The 16,690-nt window shown below is 41.1% G+C and overlaps 2 long non-coding RNA genes across 4 annotated transcripts; one reads left to right on the forward strand and one right to left on the reverse strand.

Annotated features, from left to right (window-relative positions):
* Nucleotides 1-1,216: 1,216 nt before the first annotated feature.
* Nucleotides 1,217-2,490, reverse strand: LOC121600166. 2 transcript variants are annotated; one of them, XR_006005787.1, is made up of 5 exons: nucleotides 2,426-2,490; nucleotides 2,033-2,355; nucleotides 1,808-1,962; nucleotides 1,702-1,733; nucleotides 1,217-1,509 (listed from the first exon to the last, which is right to left on the reverse strand). It is a non-coding gene; the product is annotated as an uncharacterized LOC121600166 (long non-coding RNA). The 2 variants fall into 2 exon arrangements; XR_006005786.1 differs by having other exon boundaries at nucleotides 1,217-1,733.
* LOC121600167 lies at nucleotides 2,350-16,461 on the forward strand. Of its 2 annotated transcripts, none has more exons than XR_006005789.1 (3): nucleotides 2,350-2,576; nucleotides 10,462-10,525; nucleotides 16,087-16,461. It is a non-coding gene; the product is annotated as an uncharacterized LOC121600167 (long non-coding RNA). The 2 variants fall into 2 exon arrangements; XR_006005788.1 differs by lacking the exon at nucleotides 16,087-16,461 and adding an exon at nucleotides 11,454-11,742.
* The last annotated feature ends 229 nt before the right edge of the window (nucleotides 16,462-16,690 follow it).

A 16,690-nucleotide genomic window follows, 5' to 3' on the forward strand; every position in this document is an offset into this window, starting at 1 on the left:
CATCGCAACGAAACAACGTTCCTTCACGGTTTGTGTCACTCGCGGATTCGCACTACTCCCGGTGGCGAGATTTATATACGATCGTATCGCGCGCGTAACTTCGGAATACTATAAACGATTACTCGTCACTGCACGTTCGCGGCGTCTTCACTATACTTTCAACTGAAAGATTTACGAGTTATTCCGCGCGTTTGTTCGTATTACTTCGGTTGAAGATTTATATACGTTTCAGTGTGGTGAACGAATCCAAAGTTTGTATATTTATCACTGTGAAGAACTAATTTTGTGAAATGTTGCGAAAAGGTACTCAAAGAAAATTAAGTAGATATTTCTAACGGCGAAAAATCACAAAATTAGTTTATTCTCCGAGTAACTGGCGCGAAAAGAGGCCGGGAGTCCGTCCTCCGGCCCTTTTATCCTCTCACCCTCCCGCCATCGCGATTCAATCGCGATGGAGTTTTCTCCTGTCGAGCAGTGGAACTCTACAACAGTTTCCTCTCTACATTTGTGGTGTTCCCCAAAACCATAACAAACGCTGTTGTCACAACAGCGGCACTGTGTGTCGTGGCTCAAATGTGAGGTGATGTCGCCGTATTTAATGAAGCGGTTGAACCAAGCAAGGGACTTGCTTTTTTCAAAGACTTTCATGCCTTCCTGCAGGTGGACAGCCAAGAACGGGAAAATACCGCTAAAAAATTATCCTAACATTGTGTCACTAATGGCAAAAGTTGGAAGCACGGACGACATGGTAGTGAAGGAAGGATTTATAAAAAAATATTTTATTTTGAAATTGCGCTACGCCGCAGCACGCGTTCCTGAGAACGAAGAAGCCGAAGAAGAAAACGAAGAACATCACCTGAACTTAGCAGATGTTGAAGGTCTTGAAGATCACGAAGATCTGAATTTTGATTTGAATTTGTAAATAGTAGATATGTAGTTTCTTGTCATATTTTTTAAAATTAGTATAGTATAGTTAGCATAGTTGTAAATAGTAGTATAGGTTTTGGTTAAATTGAATTATGAAGAATTCATTATAGTTTGTTAGTAGTATTAGTTTAGGTGTGTCCGTTTGGTGAACTGTATAAAAATGAATTAAATTATTACAAAACATGAACTCAGAAGAAGAATATACCGAACTTAAATTCCAAAAGCTCTATATTTGCATTCACAATCCGAAAACATATTAAGTAGCTATTGTCTTGGTATTATGTGGGGCTCATATTTATAAAAAAAAAACATTATTTTAAGAGGAGTAAGTATGCGACAGAAAAGCTTGTTTGCAAAGATTGCATACACCGTGAGGCATGTATATGCATGGACTGGTTGTTGAGACCGTTTCGCTAAAGATCACTATTTGTACAGGAGAGCACCATAGGCTCTCTACATGATCCCTAACGCAGCAACATATGCATCATAGGGCACATAAGGTGTAGAATATGGAGCGGAAACAGTGCATTCGTCTATGGCTCGTAATATGCACCATCCTAACGGACATGAATTGTTGTGCACCTTAAACGGTTGAGACCGTTTCGCTAAAGATCACTATTTGTACAGGAGAGCACCATAGGCTCTCTACATGATCCCTAACGCAGCAACATATGCATCATAGGGCACATAAGGTGTAGAATATGGAGCGGAAACAGTGCATTCGTCTATGGCTCGTAATATGCACCATCCTAACGGACATGAATTGTTGTGCACCTTAAGCTGATTCCAAACGCGCTACCAGATATCTGTATTAAATAAATAGTAAAAGTATTAAGTAATATGTATTGTACCCAAATATTACTAATTACTAATAACCTACTTTTTAAGACTTCGTCACTTGCCAAAGAATCTGATGCCACTTGCAGACACACGCAGCAAAAGCGGTTCCCCATACCATGCGCTTACCACGCATGACGACATGCAGTATAAAGCTCTCCTTGGCTATAGTGTGGCAATATGAATTGCTGAATGTGGCTATAACAAGAGAAATGCATAGGGTAAGAACTTTATCAAACAACAAGATGCTTATATATACTATTCTTACCAGGTACAACTGCTGTACCCCAACGATTACCGTCGATTCGGTGTCCATTACATTGGCAATGGGCGTGCACAGAACGCATTTCGGTTTAAGGTGTGTTGTTGCCCCGTATAAATACAATTTACCATCTTCATCGCTGCTTTTGGTCTACGCACTGTTCTCCACACTAGAACTCATCGGTAGAAATTTGTCTGTAAAAAATGTGTACACATACATAATAAGCGGTTCGCAATCCACAGTTTATAATGATTGTAACTTATCGTTCACTTCCATAGGGCCTAAACTTGCTTCGTACACCAGTGGCACAGCATCATCGACTCGGTCATCTAAAACATAGACAAAAGGAACATATTGAGGACACTTTTCCTTAGACCGCACAGCTTAATGTTCTCTTACCCGGGGTCCGGTTCCGGTTGCCCAGCAAAACGCATTCGCGTCGCAGTATGTTCGCGTTCCAACCGAGCCATTTAACGCGCATGACTATGGACAGTGTCGGGATACATTAAATGTATTCTTTTAACCGTCATGTGTACAACCGCCTACCCGGGTAAGTCTTGCATCTTTATTCCAAAATTACTTTGAATTAAAAAATCGTATCGATTTCAAATTTTAAAAATGCCTCAGAAAAGATGTTTTCTACCCATGTGCAAAATATAAAAAATATCAAATATGTTCAAATATTTTTTTAAGTTATTTAAGTTTATATACCCTTCACATGTACAACCGCCTACCCGGGTAGGCCATACATTTTGTATGGAAGAATTATGTTTTTCATAGTTAAAAGCGTATATCTTTTGAATTACTTGTCAAATTTGAATAAAAATTGTCTCATAAGGTCACAATAATGTTTTATAACATATCGTTGTAAAATAAGAATTTTAAAAATCCTATCAATATTTGTTTCAATCAAAAATGTTACCTCTTTTCCAATGTAAATTGGGAGGTATATTCCGTGGTAGCGCCGCTACTGATTTCGTTAAGCGTTGTCGAGAAGGCAATCGTATTCGCCCAAAGCTTCACCCGGGAGAATCTTAACACCAAACAGAGAAACGCACTCATCAAATGCTGGTGTAAGACTGATTTATTATAATTATTTCCTCCTTTTATAATCTAAATTACAAGCTATCATAGCCTACTAAGAACAAAATATAAATTATTTAATTATAAATTCAAACAGCCACCTTCGATGTGGTCGCTGCGCAACACATTCATACTTTTGGCATAATGTTACTGCCGAATAGGGATGGGTGTTTTGAAGCGCACCACAGTTCCGGAGCTGGCTCCGTACAAACAGCCCCGGAGCCGGCGACGAATCAAAGGCTCCGGATCAACGGCTCTGGACTAACGTTCATTGTATGATAGCCTAAAAAACGAATCTATCTTCTCGCAAGTGTAGAAGCTAACACCCGATGTGATTGTGTGATTGTTGAACAATGTTCAACACTTATCAATTTTTTTATAGATTCCTTTCAACATTATTTACTCACCTATTTATGGATCTTCCCGATTGATACTTTATTCAAAATGATTTTTTTGGTGCAATCTGTAAAAACCGGCTTCAGAGCCATGAGTGCGGAGTCGTTGGTGCGGAGCCGGTTCCAAAGCAGCTGGAGTGGAGTCAGCTTCCGAGCCGTACGGTACGGAGCCGACTCCATTGGATTGGAGTGGAGGAGGTTCCGAAGTTGTCTGAAGCCGGTCGGAGCCGGTTTTTAATAAACATAATGAGCATATTTTAACTTTTGAACTGAACTTTTGAACTTTTTCTGAGAACTTTTGAAAGAAACGTAAGTAAAACTTAGAAAAGACTAATCATCCACATAAAACATGCGGCCTGGCCAGTATGGTGGTGGAGTTAGAACATATTTTTGATAGAAAAAAATTTCGATAGGATTTTCAAAATTCTAATTTTACTACGATGTGTTATAAAACATTATTATGAACCTTTAAGACAGTTTTCATTCAAATCTTACTAGAAATTCAAAAGATATACTCTTTTAACCACAAAAAACATCATTGTTTCATACAAAATGTATGGCCTACCCGGGTAGGCGGTTGTCCGATTACGTAAAGTTTTTTGGTCGTACACAAGACGGTTAACACGGCTTGATCCTATTTTCACTCGACTTTATGCAATTATTATTTAATGAACGCCGGAGCACTCTTGGATGAGCAGTCCGCAATGTTTACATTTTCTATCGGCGCCGCAATCATTCCACATCAAGCATACGTAGGTGTGAAAGAGACGACAATAGACACAAAATGAAAGCGCACATTGTTTGACACATGATGGCCACCACACGCACCAACACATATACATCTTTGGCAGCGCGCTCAGGCGAAGGGGAAGAGGAAACGCAAGAGACGCATTGCTCGATGAGCTGCTCGACAAAAACGCTGTAGGAGGGAAAGAGAAAAACGAACTACATGAGCGAGAGGTTCCAATTTTTGAATCGCTTTGCACAGGGGGAAGCTCTTTGATGCGAGGGCTCTGGGGCGGTGAACTTGTATGGCGTGCGAGCCCTCGCGCGCCCTCGCAAATCGCTGTCAATTGCATGGCGGGGTAGGCAAATTTCCTTGAAGCGCCCTCTACCTTACACTAGGCGTACTAAGGGTGACGCGTTACCATTACGCTTGCCGTAACAGAATCCTTCACGCCAAGACTAGCAAGAGGCAAGCACAATTCGACACACCCGCTGCGCAAATTCGAGCAGTTTCCAGCGCAGAAAATGTACCAAAATCTGCGCTGGCCAGCGCAGATTTTGGCTCGTCTCACGCGCTGGACTTCAGCGATTCCTGCGCTGGGTCGCGCAGTTCGGGCAGTTCGGGCAGTTCGGGCGGCGGCGGAGCAAAAAAAAAAACGGTCAAAAAATTATAAAAAATAATGGCGCCCAATTTTTCGTCCGCTTCTTCCTCTCCTCTCCCTCCTTCACCCTGGCTTGCCTTACTTGAGCTTCAGCCCGTGCCTTCCGCCGCCAGCTGATTGGGTGTTGTGGTGTATGCGTTGATACTTATATGTGCATTGCGGTTATGTATTGTTATTGGTGGGTGTTAGCATTTATTAATTTGTGTGTGACCTTGAGACGCTGTGGGAGAAGCTGGATTGGGATTTAAAGTGTTATCGGTGTATTGATGGATTATTTTATTTCGTGCCGCTGCTGATGAGACCATTCGATGCCCCTGCCAATTGAGGGTGAAGAAGCCTATTTAAAACAAGCGTAGGAGAACCTCTAACACTAATCTAATATTTTTTTATTTGAGCATGTTTGATGCTTCAACGACCTTCTATGCATCATGTAGCACAGTGTATAGTGGTAATAATTTTTTTTTATTTGCCGAAATCTGTCTCCAGTTTTTGGGTCTCGACACACACACACACGCACACAGCGCGGGGAAAGTGACCGTTCACTCTATCATGCCGCGATTTCCCACCCCGCCCGGCGCTTTGGATGAGGATGCGATACAAGAAAGCTGAACCAGCCGTTCTACCGATAGGGTAGCCGTAATCGATCATGCGGGGAGGGGGGGGTGGTCTGGTGGGGGGAAGGGGGGGGAGTGCGTGCTTGCGTTCGCGCTTTCGTGGGTGCGTGCTTGCGTTTGCGCTTTCGCGGGTGCCTGCCCGCGTACACGCGTACGTGCATGTGTGCGTGTGTGTTTTTGTGTGTGTGTGCGTGCGTGTGGAAACCCCAAAACTATTTGATTCTGATGCGTACATTTTCATCCGCTGCGGCTACAAAGTCCATGCATTTTCGATTTCGCTACCTGAGAGACAACACAACTATCGGATTGGCACCACGATCTTTGCGATCGGTTCTGCTGTTGGGGGTGTTAAAAAGGCACACGATCGAAGCAAACGTGCGTGTGATATGTAGCAAATTTCTTTCGCGCATATGGTGCTGCACCTGCCCGTCCAGAATCTGGCGGCTTGTTGGTTTGGAGAAGTTATCATGACGCGGATTGACCGGCATTGCCTTGGAATGGGTTCGGATCGGTAGGTTCATGTTTTAGTCGAGTGAATTCCGTGCATTTGTCGCGCCACAGCGGTAGACCCGGCAGCACCAAAGTCAAAACAAAAACCTTCCCCGAGTGTGGACTGCTATGCTAAGTTCTTCTTCTTCTTATTATTATTATTATTGGCGTAATGGCCTACGCGATCACGCCGGCCTTTTCAGGACTTGAGTAACACGTAGCCGGATAGTCATCTCTTGCTACGGCGGACGGTTCATACGCGGTTAGAACCTACGACGGGCATGCTGTTAAGATGTGCGGAATAAAGGCGGTGCCGCGGGACCGCTCCTATCCAGCGGGTAACTTGCATACTGCCACACTGTCTCCTGCTCGATGCATACGCTGCAGACAGAGGGAAGGATGCACCTCCACGATAAAAAACACCGTCATGAACCAGCGGTGGACCTAACGGTAGGCGGACTAGGCGGTCACCGAAGTCTCTAGTCTGTAGTATGTCGTATGTCTACAAGTGGACAGAGTATTAGCGACAAGGGCCCCAGGAAAGATGGTCGTTGGTGCCCCGTGGCTGGAGAACCATTTGCACAGCCCTCCCCCTCCCCCATGCCGGCAACAATTTTAAGGCCTGTGACCGATGATCGTAGGGGTCCCTTGGCCACCCTCCCCCCCCGCGCCGCCAATTTAAGTATACTGTTCAATCTCCCAACAGCTGTGTGCCAGTACCCCCTCCTCCCGGTCATCAGTTACCATTTACATGGACCTCAACTCGGCCTTTCGCCACTGTCATAAACACCTTCCTGTTTTGACCGATGGATCATAATTTTCCGGAAGAAAACACATTTGGCGAAAGTGCATACACACGCACGTACACACCCATGCGCTGACGGCTCAGCATATCTGTGTAATCTAAACCATACGAAAGCAAAAGCTTAGTGTAACAAAGTTATGCTTAATGCTTAACACGTTAAGTTCGATGGCAGGCTCCAGGGACTGCCAGTGAACTTTCCAGTATACCGGTTCCACAATCAGCTTGCGTTCTAGATGCCGGCGGAACGGTAAGCTCATGAAAATCAGCGCCGGACTGAACGTGTTAATGCGGATTAGGATTCTGCGCGTTGCACAGCAAACCCTCCTGCGTAAACTAGCGATTCCTTGGTCATTTTTACATTGCAGCGTTTGAACTCATTGCACTTTTTTAGTTTGATTTGTGAAAATGCAACTACATTGCCGCAATGTTTGTTAACAGCTTTTTTAAGCGCCACAGCAACTCATGAGCATTGACCACAAGTGAGAATGAGATAGCGCTATGGAGGGAATGAGCACGGACGACGGCTGACAGCGATTGGCCGTCTGACGCACCAACACATCCAAACCTTCGGCAGCGCGCTCAGGCGAGGGGAATGAGGCGGAGCCAGGGACGGGCAGCTCGACGAGCTGCTCGACAAATTTGCCGTTGGAGAGAAAAGGAAGGCGTGATAAAATTCTCAGAACGGCATAACGCCTTCCGTTGCTTTGCACAGCGGGCAGTAAGTGGTGTATGCCTATAACAAAAGCTTAATAAATTACCAGCGATTCCTAAGTGATAATGTTTATTGAAACCTGCAGACGTAAATGAATGTTGGTAGGAGTCTGGCCATCAGGATACCGTGCAGCACGATGAAGGGGATTTTGTGCAGGATGGCGATGCAAACTTCACGGATGATAGCGATGTCGAAGCTGGTAGTGCGTTAAATATTGATAATATGTCTATAGAGGATGGGATACGATACACAAAATACAAAACGACATTCATCATCGGAGGTAAAGGAATTCGATGGTGGACAGTTTTGGTATCGAGGATTCAGAACTTGGCTATTAAATTACTTCCAGTAAGTAGATACACACCTTTATTTTTTACTTGATCGAATTACAGCTCATCATTATCTCCTTTTTTATGTTTTGAAACTATTTACACGTTTATTGCACATGAGGACACATGATAAATAATTATACAACACAAATTAAACTTATAATGGGCCACGCGCACGATCCGCACCGTGAGCCCTACCGGGAGCCCTGCTCGACCGGTAGCCTGTTACACACTCACCCTTTTGGGTTAGGTGCGCTCTGCACACACTTAGCGCCAATCGCTAAGTGCGGCGTGGTAGTGTGCGTGAGCGCAGTGTCGATTCCTGGATGTCGACCAGTAGCAGCGCAACTGCTACGACGAATCCAGGGTTTGGCACGTCTATCCACAACACCTTTTATTTTCAGATCAGTAAAGGTACATCCTAATTGTATTACTTTAACATTGTCGATTGATGGATTGCCTCTACATAATAGCAGCAATATGCAATTCTTGCCGATATTGTTCAGAATTGAAGAACTCTCACAAGCTCCAGTTATGGCAGCCGGAATGATTTGTGAATTTCAGAAACCAAACAATATAGACGAGTTTCTTCGTCCAGCCGTTGATGAGCTAAATCTCCTAATGGCAAATGGTATCATCTTTCACGGAAAGAAAGTTTTTGTGAAATTGCGTTGCAGATACTCCTGCCAGAGGCTTCATTAAAGGTATTGAAAACATGTTATAAATTATATAGTGTTTATAGGGGTTTATAAATAGAAATATCTGATAATAAACAACTTTCTATATTTTTGCAGGTTTAAAACTGCATACCGGCTATAACGCCTGTGGCTAAAATCCACCGTTGAAGGGAATCATTGCGAGGCTGGACACACCATCGTTTATGCAAGTGATTCAAATGCAACACAACAAACAAAGGAAAAATTCCGTAAATATGAATATCCAGGACATCAGATAACAACAACAACCCTGTGTCAATTGAATGAATTTGACATAGTGCAGCATGTAATTATTTCAGATCTTATGCACTTGTTTCATCTAGGGATAATGAAGCGATTAATTATAGGATAGCGTGATGGAAAGCTAGGCAAGAGAATGGTCCCAAGAGCAATGCCAAAAGATTTCCGCTGCTTTATTAAAGATTACTCCTTCGGAAATGAATCGCAAATTACGTTTCATAAAATACGCGAATTTTTGGAAAAGAGTAGAGTTCGGATATTTTTTAAACTATGCGGGTCTTGTTGTATTCAAGCCACATATGCCGAATGATTTGTATAACCATTTTATGCTGCTATTTTGAGTTGTAACAGAGCTTTCGCTTAACGTTTAAAAGACAAAGTGGAAGGTTGCTGGGCAACTGCAACAATTTGTGAAAGATTTCGAAGCTTTTTATGGTGAACGTTATATTAGCAGCAATGTTCACAACCTACGTCATGTTGTTCAAGAAGAAGAGCGTTCTGAATCGTTGTGGTCTATTTCCACGTATATTTTCGAAAATTATGTGCAATTTTTGAAGCGCTTGCTGCGAAGCGGGTGGAAAATTTTAGAACAGGCCATAAATCGACTGTACGAAATGGATGAATTGAACATGCAGCATGTATCAACTCGATCCAATAGGAATTATTCTACTTTAAAGCAGCGTGGTAATGTTATAACATTTAACATTGATTCTCATTTTCTACTACAGAATAACACCCGAAATGACTGGTTCTTGATAAAGAACGATCCCATAGTGAAGTTCCTATGTGCCACAAAAGAACCTTTGAATGGTATTCGTATTATTGGTAAAAAGATTAATGTGAAAAGCTTAGTTTTCAACGATCCATTTACGTGAAGCGAAATTTTTATTTTCAAAGCATGCGTTAATACGTTATCTGAAACATGTGAAGACTTCGGGTTGAATGATATCAAATGCAAACTTGTAGCATTGTCCACATCTCGAAAAGAGGAATTAATTTTTGTGCCTGTAATACATACGCCTGTTGAATAAATAAAGACGTAACAAATAAAGCGAAACCCCTTCATTTTTTTATAAATTTTAATGCACGTCTAAAATTATTATATAACGTACTAGCTGACCCGACAAACTGAGTTATTCCGAAAAAACTAAAATATTCCATTATTGCTATTTTACTCGGGATATTTGTATCGTGCCCAAGGTGGAATGTATAATGAGGTGTAGTTATAGCGCTTTTGGCGATCCCCCCCTGGACACCGATTTTGACAGATGGTTTTCCGCATGAGCCTGTATTGGTGGATTGTTTATGTTTCGCTAGCTCTAAATGTATAGGTATCATTTTTGGCGGTTAAATTCCGTATTTACCTACTCACTTTTCATGCTCAGCATAAATAACTCCCAATCCGCGCTATCATCCCAGATTAAGATTTTCATTTTTTAGAAAAAAATTATATTTCTGAACATTTATTACTCGTCATGCCTACCGCGTGTTCAGTAATTTCATGCAGCAACAGCCGTTGCAAAGTGATAAAGCTGGGATTGGATGTTGTGTTCCATAAATTTCCGAAAGATGCTGTGTTACGCAGTCTCTGGAAGAAATTTGGTAACCGTGGCGAAGGCTGGGAACCTACTAATTTTTCCATTATTTGTTCTTCTCATTTTCAGCCCCAGGACTATCAGCTGCACAACGCTCCTATGATGAAAACTACAGCATTGCGGAAATTAAAATGTGAGGGAAAGTACTTTTCTAGTTTTCATTGATTATGATACAATTAGAAGTAATTATTTATAATGTAGATTAAGTGAATTCTGCTTTAAAATGCGTACATTAATAATCGAAAATGTATCTTCGCACAGTGCGTAGCATTTGTAGTTCTAGAAGGGACCGGTGGTAAATCTTACCCGCAGCGGCGGCGAGTGCGTAAGATCAGTCGTTACGAAATCCTTTCTGTTGGTAGAACGAGTTCGGGTGTCCCATATTTAATACTAGATGCATTAGTAAAAAAATGCGATTCCGATTCGTTGGTTCATCCAGTTTGCGTGGCGTCTTGAACCTACTTTGGAGCGACCCGTATTCGCTGCTCCAACCAGTTAGAGTTGCTAATGGCTGCGCCACACATTAGCGTTACGTTAGTGCTGCTGGGGTGCACGTGTAGTCATGGCGGTAGCTAGGCACGTAACTATATATTAAACAAGAAAATTGTAATGGCGCGGAACGAGGAAGGCTGCTGCACGCTTCCTATAACTGTTGCCATTTGCTTTTCAGTTCTTCGACCACTGCTATGCCACCTATTTAGGCCGTAGCGGTTGGTTGTTTAGGCCGTAATGTCTTTAGAGTCACAGTTTCTTTCAGTTTGCATTATCATAGTTTTAAAATATCTTTCAACGCTATCGGGTAATAATATTAAAAACTTGTTTACATGGTTTGCTTCTCATACAATTTAATAGTATGTTTAATCAGTATTCTATGCAAATGTCGCATAGAATATTAATAATCAAAGTTAAATAATGTTTCTTGCATTGATTTTTGTCTGTCTATCAGTCTGTCTGTCTGTCTGTACGTGTATATTAGATATAATTATAGTATATGCTTTAGTTTTTAGTTGCTTTTTTGAATTATTACAATTTATTAATTTTAAAATATGGAATTTTACTAGAAAACTGAACCAAACTGGTCGACGGTTAAAGCTGAACTCCCGGTCTCTGGTCGTCGTGGGGCCATCTGTCTATCCGGTGGTAATGTTCCAACACGTTGCGTCACTTAGGGGAACATAATGCCGAACATGGAGCTGTCCGAAAGTCCAGACGTCGCTGGCTAACATTGGATAACTTTAGCGTAAAAAAAATTCATGTTAATGTTTAGGAATGTGCAGAATGCTTTCAAGTGTTTTAATATTATATTAAGCATTTTTTACTATTTAAAAATAAATAAAAAAAAACTGCTTCCCAAATGACTAATACAAAATTCCATAGCCACCTTTCTGTAACTTTGATAATCCTCAAAATGAAATGACGATCATAAAACGGGAAGCGGATGATAAAGATCCATGCAAATCCAATGGCAAGCGTACTACTTACTTTTTTTTGTTTCCAAACCTTTACCATTGAATGGATTTATATCATTGTTTCCAAACCATTCTAATCCATTTTACATAACATAAAAGGATTAGTACCGATTGAGGTGTACGATTTTCGTATGTAATGCGTGTAACTTATTTATTAATAATTATTTATTTTTTCATTTATATATTAACACTGTTAAACTTCTATATATAATTTATTGTTACTGTTTTTTTATTATTTTAATAATACGTTTGTGTTGTGTTTCGGTTTAAAGCAATTCCATCTGTAATTTCATGCTCGAACATAACTAATGATGAGCAAGAACAATTGAACGACGTTGTGCTAGAGCAACGCCGACACGAGCTATATCAGTCGTGTGAGAAAGAATGTGCCATGTGCGAAAAAAAATGAACAAATTTAATTCCTTAAATTAAAAATTTCTGCTCTAACTGCTTAACTAGAGGAGGCTACAATCCTAAAAGCAGCAAACCATAATTTGAAACAGCATTCGGATTCGGTTGTTCAAGAAAATACAGCATTAAAGAAACAAAATGTGAATTTGGTAGAAAAATTGGAAACCATTCAGAAAGAAAGCATCCAAAGTTCAGATGTAGTTCCAATAATGAAGAAAATGCTAGGAGACACTCTGACTAGCAATCAAATTGATTTGATTATTAAGCACAAGAAGCGAGTACGATGGACCAAAGAGGAAATTAGCAAGGCGTTTACCTTGAAATATTTTAGTTCGCGGGCATATTGTTACGTAGGAAAAGATTTGAAGGTGCCTATGGCTGCTCCATCCACCTTACAAAGGTATGGACGAAAAATTAACTTAAAGCAAGGCATCTTAGAAGACGTTTTGAATTTAGTTGGAACCGCGGCCAAAACATTTAGCAACAAAGATCGAGAATGTGTTCTAAGTTTTGATGAAATGAAAGTAGAAAGCGTATTAGAATATGACCCGGCTGCAGATGAAGTAATGGGACCGTTCAATTATGTTCAAGTAGTAATGGCTAGAGGACTATTTAAGAACTGCAAGCAGCCAATCTACATCGGATTTGACCAAAGCATGACCAAAGAAATCATAATGGAAATTATTGAAAAATTAAATGAAAAAAATATAAATGTGGTCGCCATAGTTAGCGATAACTGTCCTGCAAATACTAGCTGTTGGAAAGAATTGGGAGCAGTCGATTATAATAATCCATTTTTTCCACATTCCATCAAAAAAAAATGTATATGTTGTTCCTGATGTGCCTCATTTGTTAAAGTTGACGAGGAACTGGCTAGTAGATCACGGATTCAAGTATCATGATAAGACAATAACAATTGTGCCCCTTAAACATATAGTTGAGGGTCGTATGGCTGCAGAAATGACTCCTGTATACAAAATAAACCAAGGACACATCAAGATGACTAGCCAGGAGAAACAAAATGTGAAAAAAGCAGCACAACTTTTATCGCGCACAGTATCTGTTTCTTTGCGAAGATACGTACATAATGAAGAAGCAAAAGATCTAGCTGACTTTATGGAAAAGGTTGATTTATGGTTCAGCGTATCAAATTCATACTCGCCTTATGCTAAAGAGGACTATAAAAAATCATACAATGGAAACGATAATCAAATAAAGGCCCTGAACGACATGCGCAGGTTGATGCTCAATTCAATTGCCATCGGAAAATGTTCGCTTCAGACATTTCAAAAATCAATTCTGATGCAAACAACTGCCCTTCAAATGCTGTATCAGGACATGAAAGAAAACATGATATTAAATTTATATCTACATATAAGGTAAATATCAATTAAATTACCCATCAAACTGTTTTACAAATTGTTTAATCGTTGCGTATTATTTTCCTTTGACAGTTGAATCAAGATGTGCTAGAAAACTTTTTCTCACAGATTAGACAAAAAGGAGGGGTTTATGATCACCCTTCGCCGCTGAGTTGTCTATACAGAATTAGAATTATGATACTCGGCAAATCTCCAAGTATTTTACATAATCAGACATATACCGAAGAAAAAAAAATCAGGAACAGGATGGATACCTGACACCGGCGGAAACGAATGGCGACGACACATATGAATCTGTACAAAGCGAAGAATTTCTAGCAGCAACGATGTTTTCCGAAGCTGGAATCAATCCTAGTCTCCCAGATATCAACGCTATGGAAAGGGTCAATGGATTAGCGACCAATGACGACAGTGATTTAGTGAGCAGTGTGAGTACTAATCTCTCTTCTATGAACGAACAAGAGGCAGATGGATTAGAGTACATAATGGGTTACCTCGCAAAAAAATTTAACGCAAAATATCCGGCATTGAACTTGGGAATGCAAACCTTTAAAACAACATCTGAACACAATTATTGTCAACCACCGACATTTATGGAGCATCTATCTCTGGGAGGACTTTACAAACCAAGCGACAAATTTTTAAACACTGGCAAAAAGATGGAAAAAATATTCCAGAAATTGCACAAAAATGGTACTTTCCATAAAAAAACTGCAATCGTTCGAAGATTAAAGGTGAATATTCAGAAACAAGTCGATTTACCAGCAGAGGTCATAAAATCATTCGCAAAACAGAGAGTGATAGTTCGTATGCGATTTCTGAATATGAAAGCTAACAATGAAGCCAAAGAGGGCACTAGTCGCAAACGCAAAACACAACAGCAAGATCCAAAAGCGCGGAAAAAGATGAGAAAGATGATCAACTAATTGCACCAGAACAGCAAATTCTTGGCAACGGGGTAGGTTCCGAAGCCTCTAAGAAGGCTAACACAGGCTCTCCTATCCAACTCCTATCCTGACACGTCCTTTACGTGCCGAGTGGTAACATGTGTCATCAAATATCCAAGCTTGGGTACACGGGCCCAGTCCCAACCCCTTGGGCGGATGATGATGCATGGCAAAGCTGGGAGGGGGAGGGTATTCTAGATAACTAGGATGCCTTGACGTCGAAAGAATAATTAGACGCTGATGATACATATGATACATAAAACGTGCACATCAAGGATAAAACATTGAACGCAAATATCTTTCTCATCTGGCCGCACACTGATGAAAGCCCAATGAGAAGCATAAACCGACGAAGAAAGGAACGTAGTGGTACAAACATGGACATCGGAAAAGACGAGCCAGGAGACGAATCCTTGACGAAGCAACAGTGAACCCGGAATGGAACTCTCTTTTTCTTTTTCTTTTTCTTTTTTTCTTTTTCTTTTTCTATTTCCTTTTCTTTTTCTTTTTCTTTTTCCTTTTCCTTTTCTTTTCTTTTTTCAAACTGTTTTCACAGGTACGAGATCAGCGCGAAGGACGTCCTAACGATCAAATAAGACCCTCACACAAATCTTCAAGAGGAAGGTAACAGGTACGCAGAGTGTTTTAGTGAGGTCGCATAGATCGTAAGCTAACTGTTTACATCTGTATCTGTAATACAGATAGATTACGATCAATGAATCCCACACTACCCACTATATGGACGGTTGGTTGGATATCGTGGGTGCCTTTGGAAGGTTTCACTCCGCGCAAACAAAAGAAAAATTAGAGGAACGACGAACATGTAGTTCGTACAGTTTATGTAATCTGAATACCTTTAATGCCGATTAACGATATCGATGTGTGTATGTTGGTACACTTTTAAACTAGGAGGCGATGTGAGATTTCACGGCAAAATAGTCAATCTGTCCAAAACGATCCATCGTTGGCAGAATTTCAATGTAGTCCTCTTTCTTCGAACGGAAACCGGTATAGTTTATAAGATTTCTGCAAAAAGACATGCATGATAAATTTAAATATCAATTTGAGGTAAGCGTGCACCACATCGATACACACCGTAAGGGAATATGTAAAAACTAGGAACACATCTAACAGCACGAGTAACAAATCCAAAAGCAAAACTGAGGGTCAGCTGCGGCGTTGCGTCCGTGTACGATTCCGCGTTTGGCAACGATATATTGTTAATGATGTCTATGACTTGACTCCTCTGCAATTATATTAAAAAGATATATTATATAACTATTTTGTATCGAGTTCCACCTTTCGATCTATTGTAATAAATTTCTTTCCGTCCCTTCAACAGTTCATGGCACATATCTGCCGCATGCTCACCTCTTGGCTAGCGCAAGACAACTTCTTCAAGTTCCTGCTGCTCCTTCCCCGCCCGAACGTCAGATAGCGTTTCTGCATTCCACCGTACATCTTTTGGCATTTTTTTTCCAGCAGCCGTCAACGAAAACGAGACCACTCAGTATGCCGCCGTAGCTCCTGGCTTAGATAATGATTTGCCCCCGTCCAGTAAACTAAATGCTTGCTAACGAAACGCTCCATATACACAGCAGGCACTCTTCATGCAATTGCACTCGATAGGCGTTGATGCCCTGTTTGCCTCTTACCAAATCCTGGGCTGCCGTTCCTAGATCACCAGCAGCCGGGGTACAAAGTAGCTTGCGCACACCTTCGTCGGGAGAGACTTCATCACAAGCTAGCGCACCTTCAAGCTAGTTTTGAACGGTTCCGTCACACGGTGTCCCAGTGGCGAAGGGATGTTTAATCATACGGCATGAAGAAGCACACCTATGCCGCTTACCTCGTAGCTAATCACCGGCGATATGAATTGTTCGTCTAATAGACCTTCCAAACAGAGGTACACTTCATCAACACCAAAATATTCTCGTCGGTTATCAGTGGCTACTACATTTACTTCAACCGCCCCTAAAATAATATATAATTGATTAGTGAATAAAACAATCTAGTAAATGAACACAATTTAACTTACAACAAAGTGGCGTTGGTTCACCGCTTCGCTGCCATCGTGCTGCTCAAACAA

The sequence above is a fragment of the Anopheles merus genome, chromosome 3L, assembly GCF_017562075.2.
Source record: "Anopheles merus strain MAF chromosome 3L, AmerM5.1, whole genome shotgun sequence".
NCBI classification, from domain to species: Eukaryota; Metazoa; Arthropoda; class Insecta; order Diptera; family Culicidae; genus Anopheles; species Anopheles merus.